The sequence below is a fragment of the Pinus tabuliformis genome, chromosome 5_2 (genome assembly GCF_031772625.1).
Source record: "Pinus tabuliformis cultivar Carrire ecotype Pingquan chromosome 5_2, CPIR1, whole genome shotgun sequence".
Classification (NCBI taxonomy): Eukaryota; Viridiplantae; Streptophyta; class Pinopsida; order Pinales; family Pinaceae; genus Pinus; species Pinus tabuliformis.
In genome coordinates, this window is record NC_142306.1 from 633,963,278 (window position 1) to 633,981,977 (window position 18,700).

Here is an 18,700-nt window from a genome sequence, read left to right on the forward strand (position 1 = left end):
TCCTTAGATTGCATTTTAGGAATTAAATCTACATCTCGTGGTGAACCCAAAAGGAAAACTTCATAAGAAAGATCAACTTAAAATAAATTCAATGAATCTAACAATGCTTTGGAACTTAACGCACAACATTTAGAGGTCTAGGCTAGAGACGTATTCCGGCGTCGTAAAACCTGGTAACTGTTGTCCTCATTGATGGTTGGGTGATTCCTCCACTTTGAGACAATAAGTGCCAGTACAGACTTGTGCTCCCACGTACCGTCGAGTATATTTTGGGAGACCCCTATAGGCTTAAATCCTTTATCCATAGGAAGCCGTGTCTGACGCCCTATTGATCGTAATGCACTGAACACAGCATTCGGGAAGATTGACTACCGTACAGTAAAAAGTATTTTTCAGTTTTGCGATTGGTTTGGTACTCCCTCTACCTAGACCTCCAGAGCAATCCCTTTCATTCCTTTTCAGACTCCTTAACGGAAAAGGTCCATCTGAGCACTTGTCACTTCAGGCTCATTAAAAATCAAAGGAGACTAGAGTCATCTTTTGTTTTTTCTTGACTCTTAAAAACTGAAAAAACAAGTTGTGTCAAAGCGTATAGAAATTTATTTTAAACGGAATATTCATTACCCTTTCCTACGTTGATCTTGGGTTGAGAAAATGGAGTCTACCAACCAAGGAATTCCCCTTGGAGGAAATCCTAGTCCCTTCTCCTCTTGGGGAGATGTTGGTGCGCCCCATATGGCCACATTGTCGCTTCCAGGGCTGACAATTGGTTTGCCAGTATGACTCTTCTCAATTTTTGTCGTTCAGAACACCACTATTCCTAAACAATCGAATCAGAAATTAGACGAATCCAAAGTTACCCACCAGCCTTCTACTTCCTCTAATTCTTCCTCTCCTCCTTCCTCTTTGCTTGATGGGGCTAGTAAAGCCAAAAGTCAAGCTCCTAAGGAGAAGAAGGAAAAGAAGAAGAAAGAGAAGAAGAAGAAGGAGCCAATGGCGAATGGGGGAAAACGAGTGTCGTTTAACAAAAATCCACACACTGCACCTAAATCGCCATGTGTCATTTGCAAATGAGACCACTTTCATAGAGATTTTCCTTGCATCCCTCGGATATTAAGGGACTGGTCTCCTCGTTTGCACAACCCGATGTCGTCAACCTCTGATGATCATGTTGAAAGCACACCGTCGACTAGTGAAAGTGAAGCCCCAGGACAAAAAGGAAAATATAGATTTCCTTGTAAACTGTGTGAAGGCGATCATGCCGTCCACCGTTGTCCCTTCTTAGATGAAGCTAAAAGAGTTTTGGATGATCGTCCGATTTCACCGTTACGACTTCCTCCTGGATATAAAAAACTCTTTCCGAGTCCTTCACTAGTTGAAAATCCGGCTGGCCCGCTCAGGTGGTTGGCTGAAGCACCTATCATTGAAGATAAACCATCTGGATCCATACTAGACGAAAGTCAAAAGGTTGAGGTGGCAGTTGACTTGGTCTTGCCTTCAGAGGTTTCATCTTCAGATGATACAATCACTGAAGAGAACAAGGATGACACCGTCCAAATTCTTTTCATAAACACAGACTCCAATGAACATGGGGGCAATTTACCCGTTCCTTTACCACAGGAAGGAAGTTCATCAGAGTCGTACCCGACCGTCTATTCGGTCCCACCTCCAAGCAACCTAGTTGTCTCCTTCGACTGGAATCAACTAGGCAGACCCCGTTTACCAGCAAGCATACCATTCCGAATTATCGTTCAAATATATAGAATGGTTATGGCTGGTACCATCATAGATGAGGGGGCTTTTGTGAGTATCCTTTCCTCAACTGCTTGGAAAGCGCTTGGTTCACCATCGTTTTTGCCTGAGATGACAAATCTGACAGGCTTTGATAAAGGAACCAGTCGACCTTTAGGGATCCTTCCCGATGTGCCCATAACATTGAGAGGGAAAATCGTTCGCATGAACGTAATGGTAGTTCAAGGACCCCTAGATTAGAATCTACTCCTTAGACAAGACTATATTTATTGCATGAGAGCCATTGTCTCATCACTCTTTAGAATGATGTGTTTTCCGCACGAAGGAAGAGTGGTCAAGCTCGTGGACCAGCTTTCATTTCCCGGATCATGCATAGCAAATAGTCATATACCATCCCCGAATGGTCTTTTCGCGCAAGAAATGCCTCAATCTCCAGTCCGTCCTCCCGATGAGCGTGAGTAATTTGGAGGGATATGACTGAAACCCAGGGGGCATGCACCCTAGTCTGCTTTGGCAGGAAAACTTCGGGTATAGAGTAGGTTTCCGCGGGAGAATATGACTAGTCTGTACCCCCATCCATGATTGGAAGAAGGGGTTATTCTAGAACAAGATCCTTTTGTCAAAGTTATGTTAGGGATGGTCTCACTATATCATCCGTTCACCTTTGTTTATCTCGGTAGACATTGCCGAAGAAGTGTTTTGTTTACGCCGTGAATAGAACAACCTTTGGGTAACCTGTAAGAGGTAGGCCTCTCTCGTTAAAACAAATGTTTTGGCGGAAAGAAGTAGAGGTAACCTTGAAACTCTGTTTTATACCTGGGGGCATGAAAACCTTTTGGAGTGCAAGAAAAGAGCGACTATTTATTTTTTAAATTTTTAGGACCTCTAACCCTTTAAACCCGTAGGATTGGTCGTTTCCTAACTTGCATAAAGAAAGGATGTGGGGCAAAACTCTAAAAATTTCCGTTTTATATGAGACATTCTTATCATATGACTGGATTAATCGAGCAGTGTTACCGCAAGGTTCAAGCTCGTTAAAAAATAAACCCGCACCGAGCAAATGTTTCCACCCGCGTTTAAGCTCGTTAAAAAATGAACTATTCCCTGGTAAATAACCACCGTGAATGAAGTACTTCAGCCATTAAAGCCTTGATCGTGTTTGCACCATCACCTCCACTTTTCCATTGGCCGATCATTCACCTCCACTTGATTGTTTACCCATTTTGAGGAACAGTTGCAAAGAGTGATTTCACTAGCCATCCTTGTGACACTGCCGTGATTGGAAAATTCCAAACCTTACCTGGAATCAGCTGCTACCCGTTTTATCACTTGTTCCTCAAAAGACGAGTCTTCTTTAAGCTCTTTTCAATTGACTCGTAAAATATGAAAAGATTGCCGAGCCATTGGCCTCTCCAGCTCGTTAAAGGGACAGGAAGTGCTATCCCTCATCTAGATTTTAATCTTTTTGGACCTGAGGGATTATTGCACAAAAAGATCGAGCGCTTGTTTTATTCGGCTCGTTAAAACTATCGAAAATTCATCCCTTCTGTATTGTTTTATAATTTTTCGGACTTAAGGGATTAGATGACGAAAAAGGAATTTTGGAGTTACCTTTACGTACCTTTTTAGACTCTCTAAAAATTAAAAGGACAGAGTTATCTTTGTCGTTAAACTAGTTAAAAATATTAATAGCGACAAACTTGTCTTTAGACGAGAACGAGTTTCACTATCGCTAGGCTCGTTAAAACATAGCGATGGGTTTGCCCGAAGGGCAAATTATAGAACAAGCATATGTTATCCTCCTCAAGCCTGACAAAAATAAAGAGGTACTGGTCAGCAATGACTGGGGAGAAATTGGGAAGAAAACTCAAAGAATCTTTATTGGTAGCAAGTCTCTCTTGAACATGACACTTCCGCTCCGTGTCCGAGTTGGGTTGGGTTGTTTCATTCACCGGTCACATCGCCATGGTCACACCATACCATCCACATTTGGGGTTAATGCTACCAATCCATCACATCAGTGTCGCCGACATGTTCAAGAGAAGTCATCCAGAGAAGCCACCTGTGTCCCACCCACTACCATACATTATACTCCATTCTTTCATGACCGCCACCCTGAACTGTATATCATCAGATCGTTTTCACCTCCATCAAAATCATTTGCTCCGTTTCGTATCATTGATGTGGGATTCATTAAGGCCCTCCTGTGACGGATCACTTCTTGTCGACATCAGCTCATTATCCAAGAAGTTGGTCTAGGAACACCCCATTCAGTACTTTGAAGCTTGCATGCCTCAATGGCAAGTTTCTCACTTCCGGCGACAGGTTTACATCAATGACCTTCGACCAAAAGATTTTGTGTGGTGTTCGATGCCAAGTCCTTTATTCACACCACGTGAATTGTACTGCAGTACCTTGAGGATCATTATCATTATCGGTGATTCCTCTCGCGCTTGTTAACAATTTACATTATTGACTGGTAATCAAGCAATGTCTTTCCATGTTCGACTTCAGGACATTTCTCACATGGATCGACTTGTACTTCGAGTGAAGATCGGACGAGATTGAAGACCTTGGATCTAGTTTCATCCATCCGGGCTGCGATATATATTCAGGGAAATAAAGACATTAAATGTACAAGCATTGTAGCACAGATAATCATCCTACCAAAAGGATGATGGCTCTATCGGAATCATCAGTCTACACTCAGACGATTGTCTGTCCTATGTACATAAAAATGAATTTATAAAGCTAAGCATGGGAATGCCCGCCTCAGCTAGGTCACGAAAACAGTATGAAGATAATGTATTGTATTGTATCTTATTACAGGTCTCCTCCCAGCATTGAAAGAACTTCGGATCCTCATAATAAAGCATTTCACCCGATTAACGGCCTCATACTTTAGGGGGCAACTGTTATAGACATTTTTGTGCCTTGCAACTCCAAGCATGAAATGTCCATAAACCAAGGGCTCCTAAGTCCCTAAAAGTGTTGTTCTAACCCCTAAAGGAACAAGGTCAACAAATTATAGCTTCTCGCAGAAGTTCTCCACCAGAAACTGCTCATAATAAGTCAAAACAGGATCATTTCAGCTGCTCCACTGGTTAGGTGCGTTGCATAGCACCTAAACACACTGGCTAGGTGCGTTGCAATGCACCTAAATGAAATATGAGGGTGCGTTGGGCGAGAAATGACAAATGGCAGTGTCATTCCGAGAGGTGGAGGGACAATGGAAGCTTCCAGAATCTTCTCCTATGACACTTGCCTTACTGAATTCGACCAAGGATGAGTAAGAGGCCTTCAGTCTCCAAGTGGAAGAAAGAACTGACAGAGAGAAGACACTAATCAAATCACAAGCTGACTCATCCTCCTTACATACATCTATATATCGATCCCTCATCCCAGAGATCCGGAGGCTGGAATTTTGCACATTGTAAGGAATTGTTGTTGGTTTTGAGACAAATATCAGAGTATTGGGTGATTTATTCTTTGTTGGAGGTGAAGAGGGGCTTCTTTGCTGGGAGGTTGATGCTGGGTCAGGAACCATCGGTTGTAACTCGTCCTGGATCTTCTTGTTTATCAATAAAAGCTATTTGAGTTTTTCCTCCATGCTTTTGTATCATTGATGCTTGTTACATTTGTATGGTTAACTTAAATCTAATCCTAAGTTGCTTATGAATATAGATCCATGTCTTTGTATAGTTTTCTTCTTCTGTGATCTTACAGGTACTTGGTGAAGCTGGGCAAGTAAGGGAGCAGGTAGCTGGAAGCTGTCAAAGAAGAGAGGGATTGTATCAAAGGATTAGCGCAAGACATGGGTCGGTTCTTTCTATTCCTCTCTATCTATAGTTCATAAAGGAAATGCAAAAGTAGTTTTCTCTGTTTGTTTCTAAAGCAGCTGTCACACCTTAGTGGGATAGAGCAGATCTAAATAGACACTTTTCCTGGTAACAAGGGGGAGAGAGAGAGACCAATAAAGTTGAAGTGAAAGAGGATAGGGATAGAGGGGGAGAGACTAGTGCAAGTCTTCTTTTATGTTGTGGTACCAGACCTCAATGAGGCGGGGGAGGCATACCCATACCCACTGAGATAACTTAGTACAAAAATAATGGTGCGCCCAAAAACATAAAATTGAGGAAGGAAGTACATGTTGAATGGTACATGACATGTTGGCATAACAAGCCCACAAAATAATACAATGTATCCCATATACATAATGCACCTGGAAAAATGTGAGCCAAGACTGAATACAATAATATTTGAGTACATGAGATATAATGGCCCTTCCCTCAAAAAATCGGTGGGAGGGAGTGTAGAACAATTAGAGAAGCCCTGCTGAATAGGGAAGGGCTCTACAAAACTGAATGGATCATCTGAAGGAGACATGCATGCTATGAACACTGCAATCGGTAGGAACTAAACCTATCAAATCTGTGGAACTGCATCTGAAGCTTGAGCATAGTAGGAATGCATCTGGGCATGTGGGGAGGTACTTGAAGGGCCACCCCCTCATGAGGTCTGAAACATCTCACACACACCCAGGTATCACTGATACAATCTATTGCATCACTGGACTATCAAATGTATGAATCACGAACATGAAACAACCAAGTCAAAGGGCGATAATGAGTCCCTGTGCTCAATTAGTCGATGATATTCTAAAGGAAAATGTGTTCCCTTCAGAGAGAGTCATGGTGAAATCACGATGCTTTCACTTTTAACTAGTACCACCTACTCTAATTGGTCTTATATTTTCAGTTAACCCTTGTCAACTAAGTCAAGTAGAGTAAGGAGGGGAGGAAAACCTTAACAGGCATGTCAGACGTATACATAAATGTTCTTCGCTGGAGGGACAACCTCTTATGTTCTCAATAAGTCGAGATCCCTCTTCTGCCTCATGAAATAAATAATTTCTTATGCACAGTTATTTGAACAAATAAGAATTAAAAAAAAAATGAAAAAAGGGAATAAAGGGTGAAATAAGAGAAAGGCTTCCTGCGCATAGAGGTGAAGCAAGAAACCCTACTAGAGTACTATCCAGGCTCACTCATAGTAGAGCAATTCTTGTGTTCCTAAAGTGACTTTGTCGGGGTACTGTCTAGCCTTACTAGTAGTGGAGCAACACCAGAGATGAAAACTAAGACTTTGACAATATCTTTTACTTGTGCATTTATATAATCCTCATCCCAAATCGAAAAAACTCAGTTTGACTTCGCTTAGTGTGTGTGATGTCGTTGAAGAGAATGGTAGGGAATATATATTTAACTCAAGCTAAGTGAAGAAGCTATGATAATCAAAGAACTCAAAAATACTTCTAGAAGAGAGATAGAGTTCTACTAGTGTGTTTCTAGTGTTGTAGTGGCTACAACCACCCTCCAAAAGTTTACCTATTCTTTAATTTTTGAAGCCTTCCTTCTTATACACAAGAGCTCATCTTGCACTTATCCAGGTATTCATGCTTCGATTGAAACTTATCTTTTTCAATTTTTCTTGTGATTTCTTGTTTTCACACTTAGTTAATTCTTTCTAAGTTACAAGCTAATCTCCCAACTTGGTCTCAAAACAGTTATGGGCTGGCCTCCAGAAACTACGCAATCCTTGAGGGAAAACAACCTTAACAATGGAAATTGTGTAGTCCTGACTTGCATTCAACCTTGAGCTCAGGAACAACTTAGTCATGGAAGGCATCCCAACATTGAGCCAAGAAAATGTGCAACCCTCTCTAAGCTCAGAAACTACGTAGTGCACTAAGCCGAAAAGTTTCCCAGTTCCCCAGAACAACACAATCTTTCCCAACAGTGTGCATGACAAGATTCTTCAGAAAAATAAAATAAAAAAGAAAAAAACTCCCTAAAAATAGGGATTTTTTTTTAGTATCCCAAAGGAGGCAAGTGCATTATTTTTAAAACTTCTTCCAATTGTCACTTTTTCCTTGATTTTAGGCATGGGCCTCATAAACCCTAAATAATTCGCTCAAATCTATTTAATCGACACCTCTAGAGCTCATTTTCACATTCGATCTTGGAGCTCTAGTATTCCTGATGATATCAAGGAACCTTCGGTGTGATCATTGTTGCTTTTCTGGGTGAGTTTCACTTTCATCGTAATTTACCGTTTTTTCTATTGTTTTTTGTTGTTTGGCTTGTGTGAGTGTTGTTTCACTTATTTATCTTCATGTTTGTTGGTGTTTTAGCTTGGTTTAACTTGTAGAAGTTTGTTTTAAGTTTTATATTTCCTTTCCCAAGTGTCACACTATGTTTTAGTGTTTTTGCACCAATGGTGGCCATTGCAGCGACTCTCCTCACATGCTTGATTTTCCTTCCGCTTGATTAATTTTTGCATTTGATTTACATGGTTTTAGTCATACTTACTCAAATCTACACTCAAACTCACATTATCTCTCAGATCCTCATGTTTTCCACACCTCCCTTGGGAAGACCTACACTTCCCTTGTCTGGTTTTCAATTTTCCCAACTCGACACTGCGTAATACTAAAGCTCAAGCCACAAGATTGGCCTCTGGAATTGCATAATGTGTAGTCAAAGTTGGCTCCAACTGCACACTACGTAGTTACAGGATCCATCTTGTCATCTTGGCGATTGGGATTACGCAATGCACAGTCTCTCCTAGACTTCTACCCTAGATAAACTCTTCATTGGGCAGTTTCATGCTACAAGGTTCGACCTTGGCTGTTGGGACTGCATAGAGTGCAGTTCCCATAGGAAGCCAGTCCATATTTCCAATGTGAACTGTGCTATCCTCCCCATCAAATGCCTGATTTTCTACTTCAACTTGCCTTGTAATTATATTTTCTTAAAACTGATATTTACTTGCCATGAGTATCTTTTATACCCCACGGGTACAACAACTTTTGTGCACCTCTCTAGTAGTCACTGTTACCATGGAACCTAAGAGAGATAATTCAAAAGAAACCATTGAAAGCAGTATTGGGGTTGCAGTTGAGCAAGCGACAATAGATTTTCCATTGTATGTAGATACTGAGTTGTTTATAGAAAATAGATCATCACTGACATGGGAGCAGGTTAAACATGCTTTTGCAAAATACTTTGAGGTAGACTTAGAGGACCATCATGTATATCTCAATGTTTGGAAGTTAGGACTATACAAGGTTTCATGCAGTTTTCCATCCTTCCCATGTGCAGATGTCATCAGTTGGATTGTCTCACACATTGATGAGAAAACGATGACATTGAACGATGCCAGTAGACAAAAGATTTCCACCTTCTAGGTAGAAGACTATAAGCATATGTATCACTTTCCCATGCTGGTAGAGCACATGGACTTGATTTTCTATGACACCCACAACTATGTGAACACAAGTGACATTTTCAAAGGCTGGGTGAAAGAGCCATGGAAGTTTTGATAGACACCCGCCAATGCACACAAGACAAAGTCCCTAAGGAAGGCCTACTAGCTGTTGGTTATCTTTGCTTATAGGATGCATTGTCAGTAGAGTATAGCAACCTTTCCTGAAAGGTGGGAAGTCTTATTGGAGTAGGTGGTCAATGAGGGGAAGTTTTTCAATTGGTCAAATTTGTTGGATCAATAGTCGAAGGCCAATGTAGCACAGCCTCGAAATCCTCCTGAGGGTGAGCGATAAAATTTCTATATGTCTGCATACTTACTGGATGAAATCTGTGCCCAATAGGAGTTCTCTGTCATGAACTAGACATGGACACCACGAGAGCCTGTCATGCACTTCTATTGCAAGTTATTTTCAGAATGCAGTTTTCGAGGAGCAATGGCACAACTAATTGACCACTTCATCATTTTGTTGTACAATCTCATATTTCAAGAAGATCCACCTTGCATGTCACGAGAACCAATTGAGGCGATAACAAACATCGTAGATTGGTATGCCTCACTAGGTGGTACATTCATTAGAGTGTTTGGTGCAGATAATGATGTCTGAGTTCGACATTGAGGACTCTAATTCATATCATCCCCATGGCGTTTGTAAAGACCATTGTGCGAGAGTTTACTTTCCGTGGATCAATGGGGAATTCCATTAGCTAGAGGAGGACCTGTGCAGGTACTGCTATAATGCCTATAGACTCTATGAGATGGTCAGTTTAGGAGGGACTTCACAAGATGCTCCAGAGATGAATGTAACTCGAAAAGAAAAAGAAACAGAACGCAACAATCCCATACAGGACAAGGGAAAGAGGAAGATTTCTAACAGTCCACAGGGAGAAGAATGTTGCAAGATGAAAGAAGATCCTATTATCATGAAAGCATATTTGGCAACAAAAGAAAATAGGAAGTAGAGAATACAGAGAGAAGAGCATACAAAGACAAAGTAAAGATTACAAGAAGCATAACTAAAGGTGTAGGAGAAAGAGCAGAAGTTGAAGGAAGAACATGATTTGAGGAGAAGAAAACAAGAAGAGAATTGGAAGAAATAGGAAGAATAAAGGCAAGGCACACTGACAAAGGAAACAAAACCAATACATGTTTAAGAACACGAGAAAAACTAACCAGCAACCAAGGAGGAAGGTGGACAGATGCAACAACGGGAGCTTTCTCAGCATATTGAACAAGTGATAGAAGCGATAGACATGGATATGGAAGAGTAGACGCAGAATGAAGATGTTAATATGTTATCGAGTGCACCATAGGTCATCCCTCAGTCTCCACCACCTCTAGTAGCAGAGCCAGCCGCAAGTGAGGAAATGGGTGTTGTTCCCCTTGATGATGATCCATTAATGGATATATGCAATCTATCATTTGATGAGTTCCAAAGGAGGATTGTACAAGCATCGAGAAATAATTTTCCGGATTATTACACATCACCTACATTCATTAGAGAAAGGTTGATAGTGTTGGGCACTAGGAAGCATCTAAATTCCATTCCCAAAGCCAAGTTGGCGTATGCGGGAGAAACACAATCAAACATTCAGTATTTGATGGTCGAGAATGAGAAATTGGCACAGAACATGCAGGTTTCCAAGAAAGAGAGAAGACAACACTGCGCAACAGAAAAGAGTGCATAATTCACACAGGTTTACTTGGAGCAGATGAGAGAAGAAATACTTTATGAAATATCAACACTTGGAGAAACCATTCGGAAGCTGTATGAGGGGTTTATCACTATACATAAAGAATTTGTTTGTTTACATGGCTTACAGTAGTAGAGGAAAGAGTTTGTTAAAACTTTCAAGAGCATACAAGCTTCCATTTACTATGTGCAAGAGTGGACAATGAGATACAAAGTGTCACGGTTTGACTTAGTAGTGGAAATGAAGCCACAAGATGTGATGGAGAAAGAAACATTTTGAATGTTGATTCAGAACAACAAGTAGCTCACCTCATTCATTGGTAGCATTCATGCCTCATATGCATGATTGTTTAGTAGTTTATATGTCTTGGTGAGAACACACCAAATCCCATTAGTCAGTTCACTCATCAAAGCCAAACCCAAGAACCAAGTCCGACACGAGATTGAAGAGTACTTGGAGTAGCTAAGACAGAATGCCACAAGGGAAGACTTGGATCCAAACATACAAAACATGCATAATTACATCGATGGTTCTATCCAAATTGGTACAATGACGTTCATGACTCTAAACAAACTTGAAACGAGTTCCAAGACATTTTACCTGGATTCCATGGAGGCCATAGTGTGCTTCTAGCCATACACCATCACATAGTTTGGGGAAATCATCACATAGTATCAATCTTAGAACCAATATGTGACTGAGAATAAAAAAGTGGACATTGTTGAGCTAGACTTCTCCTAAACACAAGCATCGTAGTGTTGTGTATTGTAAGGTTGTTAAGTTGTCTCTACCCTATTTTGTCTTATACGGGTACAAGCGTAAAATGTAATATTATTTGTAATTATGTTGTAGGTGAAATTCCAAGTGTCAATATTGGGCTATGAAAAGTCATATTATAATGTAATGATTCATTTTTGTAAAGAAGTTGAAGAGTCATGAGGATAGTCCAAAGGTCACAAAGGGGACTGAAAGGGTCGCCCCATCTTATTATAAATAGAACCTCATAACTCATGTAACATGCTTTTGGGAGCCACAATTTTCACTAGGCTTAGGCGTAGAAGGTGTTACAGGGAAAAGTGTCTATACAGAACTGCTTATCCCACTAAGGTGTGGTAGCTACCTTAGAAACAAACAAAGTAAAGCTACTTTCATTTTCCTTTATGAAAGATAGATGAGAGAAGAATAAAGGAGACCAACCTTTGTCTTGCGCTTAGCTCCTAGTTCGATTCCTCTCTCTTCTCATAGTCCTTTGCTACTTGCTTCCTTGTACACCCATCTTCACAGAGTACCTGTAGAATCAAAATAGCATAACACTATACAAGAACATGGATCTATTATCATAAACAATCTAGGATCAGATGTAAATTGACCATACAAATGCATAAAACATAAATGACACAAGAGTATGGAGGAAAACTTGAATAGCTTCTATTGATAATCAAGAAAGAGCCAAGAGAGTTACAACCAGTTGTTCTGACCTAGCATCATCCTCTCAGCAAGTAAGCCCTTCTTCACCTCATGCAAAACTTAGATCACCCAACACTATGATGTTGCCTCAAGAAACCAACAGCAATTCCTCACAAGATGAAAAATTCCAGCCTCTAGATCTCTGGGATGAGGGATCCATATATAGATATCTATAAGGGAGATGAGTCAGCTTGTGATTTGATTAGTGTCTTCCCTCTGATAGTTCTTGCTTCCACTTGGAGATTGATGATCTCTTACTCATCCTTGGTCGAATTCAGACGGGAAAGTGTCACAGGAGAAGTTTCTGGAAGATTCCATGCCTCTCCACCTCGCGGATTGACACTGCCATTTGTCACTTCTCGCCCATCGCACCCTATAGAAGGGCTTTTTGAAATGCAACGCACCCACAGAGTGTACTTAGGTGAGATGCAATGCACTTTGCCTATGGAGCAGGTGAAATGATCCTGTTTTGACCAGTTCTGAGCAGTTTTTCATGGAGAACTTCTAGGAGAAGCTGTAATCAGTTGACCTCATTCCTTTAGGGGTTAGAACAACACTTTTAGGGACTTAGGAGCCCTTGGTTTATGGACATTTTATGCTTGGGGTTGCAGTGCCCAAAAATGTCTATAATAGAAGGAGTTTGGGAGTATTTTGTAGGGCCTTGGCTTCTCTGTAACGTAGAGCAAGTATACTTATTTGGAGGAACATATGTTCTTGACCTTAATGTTCCACTATTAGGGCTAGTGGTCGTCAATGGTGTATGTAGGAATGGAACTTTCATTTACAATAATAAAATCAAAGCGAGCACACTTTCACGCATATGTTGTGAATATAGTAGGACTATTATTGTTGTATTTTCAATGTATATTATATAACTTACATTTATTCTTATGAACTATTTAATTTTCATTTGTATGAATCTTGTTGAATGTGTGTTCTTGTATTGACTCATCACTTTAACTTGTGGACTATTCCACATATTAGATTGTTTTTTGTCATTATGCTCATGTGTTATGTTAGGGTCCTCTAATAATAGGATTCATAATTTTGAATTGGCTATGGTTAGTGTTGTAATATTGTACTAACCTTTTCTTTCTGTAAAATGTTTTCCATATTAAAAAATAAAAAATGTAAAGAGGGTATGTCCTAAAATAATAATCAAACGACAAAACGAAATAAAAAGATCAAAAAAGTGAAAATATGAACCCCAAAAAGAAATAAAACAAATCATGAAAGTGTGAAAATTCAAGTGCCACTACTTTTTACTTTACTATGAAAAATAAGGTTGTGTGCATCTTGTCAGAAATGCCACAATCCATGATGGTAAAATATCTTAATCTTGACTCATTCATGCCTTAACTTTTATGTTGATAGATAGAGAATAAGCATCTAGCAAAACTATTTAACCTTGGCAGATTAGTAGTTAGGTAGAGAATAAAAATGAGCTCATCAATTTAATATTAGCCATTGGAAGTTATAACGTTAGAATTAGATAGTTTGCTTGTCAAAAGAAAAGGAAATAAAGGGTTAGCAAGCTCAAATGCACCCAATAAATAAAGAGAAAATGTCAGGATAAATAAAGGGTAGGTAGAAGAAAGGTTGCAAATGCACAAGGTTACTGAGTCAAAAGTACATTTATCATGCTTAATCCTATGTTTCATGTGCAGGAGGAAATATGAGAAAGAAAAGATATTCAAAATCTTATTTAACTAATTTCCCCTCATTTCACTATACCCCCACATGCTTATTCGCTAATTTCCCCATTATCCCTTCATCACTTATGAATACCCTTTGTCCCCTGTTTTTGACCTTTACCCCTTGGTTTCACACATTTCCCTACTAATTACCCTTCAAAAATCATCCCCTACCCAAAACCCCTTTTCCCTAGTGTGAAAATCATTCCCCATTTGAAATATTACTTCCCCCCCATTAATTTCCCTATCCCCCCCTAAAAACCCATAAAAACCCCCTTATCCTAAGTTTTTATGTCCCTGCATTGTGTAATTAACTCCCCATTTCATATTTCTAGGACAAACCTTTTTAACCCACCAACCCTTAGTGTAGTTAAAAAAACCCCCACCACATAAACCATGGTCCCACCTTAATTAACCATATGTTTATATTGAACACCTGACTTTATTGGTTAATTAATTACATTTCTGTGTAATTAAACCCCAAGCCACACAAATCCCTTTCCCGATTCCCTTCGTGCATCTTAACCGTGCGATCACCCTCCGATTTCCTACCCCTAGATCCGATCGCGCACATCCATATCACACTGGTTCATTATCCAGCCGATAACAGCCCGAGAGCACGCGAGATCCACAATTTTTCCTCGGTGCTTTTCTACTACGTGGTGGCACTAGGCTAGATCGTGTGCTCACAAAAAATACTGCCTACCCTCCAAAAGCAGTGCGATGGCACAGAAAGCTACCTTCCCACCCAAGCTGAAAACTACCCACTGTTCATTCATAGTTTCCGTACCAAAATGTGACCGTTAGCCGTTAAAAGGCCGAAAAAGCCCCAGTTGCTCTTTTCACTCATTTTTCACTGCATCTGCTGCTTAGCCATTTGCGACACCCTGAACCTATATGACCAAATTTGACCACCTACTGCCACCTGAAGAAGCTTTGGATACCTAACTAAAGCAACTAGTTGACAGTTAAAGCTACAACACCCTATGCATTCACCACTAAACCTGGTTTGCAAGCCAAACTACCAATTTCCAGGTATTCTTGGGTAAACCAGAACGACCCTTCAATTTGAAAACGCACAATCTAATTGAAAGCTTAATTAATTGAAATCAATTAAGAAATTTGCCTAAATTGAAGACAAGCTTGTTTGTAAACCCCAAACCCTCATTTTACAAACTGTAACTACCCTCCCACTCTACCATTGCTTATAAACCTCACTTCTGAAACCCCTCAAAGCCTAATTCAAATATCTAAACCCAATTATGGCTTCCCAAACCTCTCTAGACATGAGATGTCTGCAAACCCCTCACCTGGAGATCGACCACCTTGCATTTGCATATAGAGACTTCCAAATAAAGGACACAACTTCCCCTGCCTACCTTCTAAAGCTCCACTACTGGAGTAAGGACAGAATCGTAAACAAGAACGATGGCATTCACCTTTGAGAGTCTAACTTGTCCAAATATATATTTCTATAAGTACATCCATTCCCAGACATCATCCACTTCTATCATGCTTGCTACATTCCCAGCCAAAGAGCCATTTTCACCCTTGACCAACAAGTTTTGTTTACCATCACTGAAGAATCCATTAACCAAATATTGCAAGTCCAACCAAGCCCTAATGAGACCCCACTATCTACTGGAGAATTCTGGACCTTTATACCAAGTTAGACCTTCCTTGAATAGCTAAAAATTTCCAAAATTTCATCATAGAGGAAGGTCATACTCCCACAGATAGCCCTTCTTATGCTGCCACCATTTTTTCTGAGAGAGGCAAACATATTATTACCATGTTTTAGGTTACACCATAGATTAGCATGTCGATGAGGTTGTCCTAGCCTTCCTTTCCATCTTTATCCTAGGAAAGCCTCCTGCTGTAATTAACAATCATGCTCAGTTCATAGCAGATAGGATGCATGAGCAATTCACCAAATTACACACTAAAATAGTCTTCAAGTACTAATATATATTATTTCACATGTTTTGATAGTACCAATCAGATAAATTCCCTGTCAGCATCCAGAAGTTGGATATCAAAGGAAATCCAAGGTCAGTCATATATTGGACACCCTTGATCCAAAAATAATCCACCACATTCACTTATAAGGACTTAATTGATTCATTTCTCCATCTAGTCATGAATATGCTAACCAGTAGCCCTCAGCCCAGAATCAGCCAAGAGATCAAAAGGGTGTTACAGTTAGCCAAGAACAGTAAGGTGGGAGACTAGTATCTATACCAGAACCACACAGAAATAAGAATTTATGGATGCCAACTTTCCCCTTACAAACTGCCCAAATACCTCCTAATGAGGATATTTGCACTAGAATACTTTAGGCAGATTATCAATTATGATGAAGTCAAATTCCTAGTAGCTAGGAAGAAAACCCATTTCAAAATGAAAAATCAATTAGGCCCCTTCGTTTGTAATACTAGAGAAGCTGGACTAGGGGCTAATAAGATTTTGCAACAAATGAAGTTCAAAAACAATTTTATATGGAAATATGACCCTCATGGTGTCATAAATAATCTAAGCATCAAGGTCAAATTGGGACTTTTCATCCATCATCCTAGACCGGATATTAAGAGGTTTGCCAACTAGTCAGAATGGTTGGAAAACACTCTAATTGACATGGACAGTACTGTAGTGGATGTAGAAAATATATTGATTAATGTAGAAAGGAAGTTGATGAAAGTTATTTCCTACAATTAGTTGAATTAGGAGAACCAATGAATATTCCCCCTATTTTACAAACTCCTACAAATAAGGAGAGAAACCCAAAGAGAAACAAGGACGAGGGATCTAGTTCAGCTATAGAAACCACAGATGAGTAGTTTGAGATCAGTTATAGGAAAAGGCCCAAGCTTAATCCTATAACTAAACATGAGGACATCATTAAATCAGTGGAAATCACTGAAACTAATACAATAGTGGAAAGAAGCAAAGGCACAACAGCTTCAGGAGAAACACAACAGCCCTCGACATCAAACACTCATCTTATTGAGAGACATCTCAATGTTGAGGTTTCTTCATTCACCAGGCCAATCGATAAAGAAAAGGATATCAAGGACATATACAAGGAAATCAAATTGAGAAATGAGAAGTTGAAGGCTAAAACCTATGCTCAATACTTCAAGCATACACCAGCAAATCAAAGTAGGTTGACGTCAGCTTTTGACATCAAAATAGGAAAAATGTAGGTGTCCTTCATGTAGCCTACTATCCAGCAAACAAAAACATCAGCTGACTACATGAAAATAAACTTTGAGGTTTTGGCTAGGGATGTTCATCCCATTGACCAGATTGAATTCCACAAGCAAGCAAGTGAGATGATCTACTCCACCTTAACAGGAAAAGCCATGGTTGTACATAAGCTGCAAAGTTCATTGGACAACATTATAGCACAATAAAAATTGGAAAATGCCTCCTCACAGGACAAGGACAACAAGATCAAGTCATTGGAGGACTTGGTAATTGAACTAGGACATGATCCCAATGATATCAAGGATGCTGAGAAGTTAATAAAAAATAAGAATGAGGACATTGTTGCTCTCAGAAAGGAACTCAAATTGCCTCAATCAGAGTACCCACAAACAAATGAGGTCCTTGAGAGCCAAACGCATCAGGAGGAGATGATGGACCTTGTTCTCCAACTTAATGATCAACTAAAGGAAATGGAGAAGGAGTTAGAGAGCTTGATACAGTTAAAACAAGATACTTTTGAGACTGCCCCTGCCACTGTAAATCCCACCAGTCACTACTACAATACCATCCACTTTGGCAGCATCATTGGCTCCTACATCTCCACTGGCTACGACCCTCTCAGCTTCTACGGTGTCTACAGCAGCAACAGGTTCGACATCAGCAGCAGCTCAGCCAGGTAATGAGGCAAGTAAGTTGGTCAAAGCAATGGAAGACATGTCCATTCAGACCACATAGATGAACAAGCTAAAGGAAAAGATAACTAGTCTAGAGACTGACTATAAGCTTGCCCAGATTATGCACAAGGAAGAAGTACAAAAGGCAACCAGAATGAATGAAAGAATAAAAATCTTGGAGAAGGAATTGACTTTGAAGGAGCCACTTGGCCAAGCCAAGGAACAATTATGGGCCAATATCATTGACTCTGTCAATGATATTTGGCCATCCATTCAAGTAATTTTTGAACAAATTGACTTAGTGAAAGAGGCTACATAAGCCATATAGAGAGTGAAAACAGAACTGGGAGACATGCCAGAGGAAGCCATTAGGATCATTCACTTCCTTAACTCCAAAAATAAGTATGAATTGCAGGAATTGGAGATACCTGACATAATAGGTACAATATTGGAAGTAAAAAGGATCCTCACCAAGAGGAATTTTATGATGAACATGGAAGATAAGTGCCAAACCATGCAACTAGATATAGACAGATTCATGGTTAAGTTTGATGTTTTGAGGCAAAAAGCTCTGCCAAATCCCGCAGTAATAAAAGATAAATTAAAGACACGGGAGGACTACAATAGAAGGATAATAAAAGTGGATCAGGTAAACACTTCATCTATGAAGGGGATGCCTACCGGCAAGGTCCTATATCAGACCTTTGAAAACTTGTTTTACCTCTTGCATGAGGTAAAACACCTTTTTGTGAATAAACTCACTTTTGCAAAATACACTTAGGCATATGAAATATACAGGAAGATGGTAAATATCCAATTACCAGATGCAGAAACATGGGAGAAATTGAATGACTTAATGTAGAAATACATAGTCAAAATGTAAAAA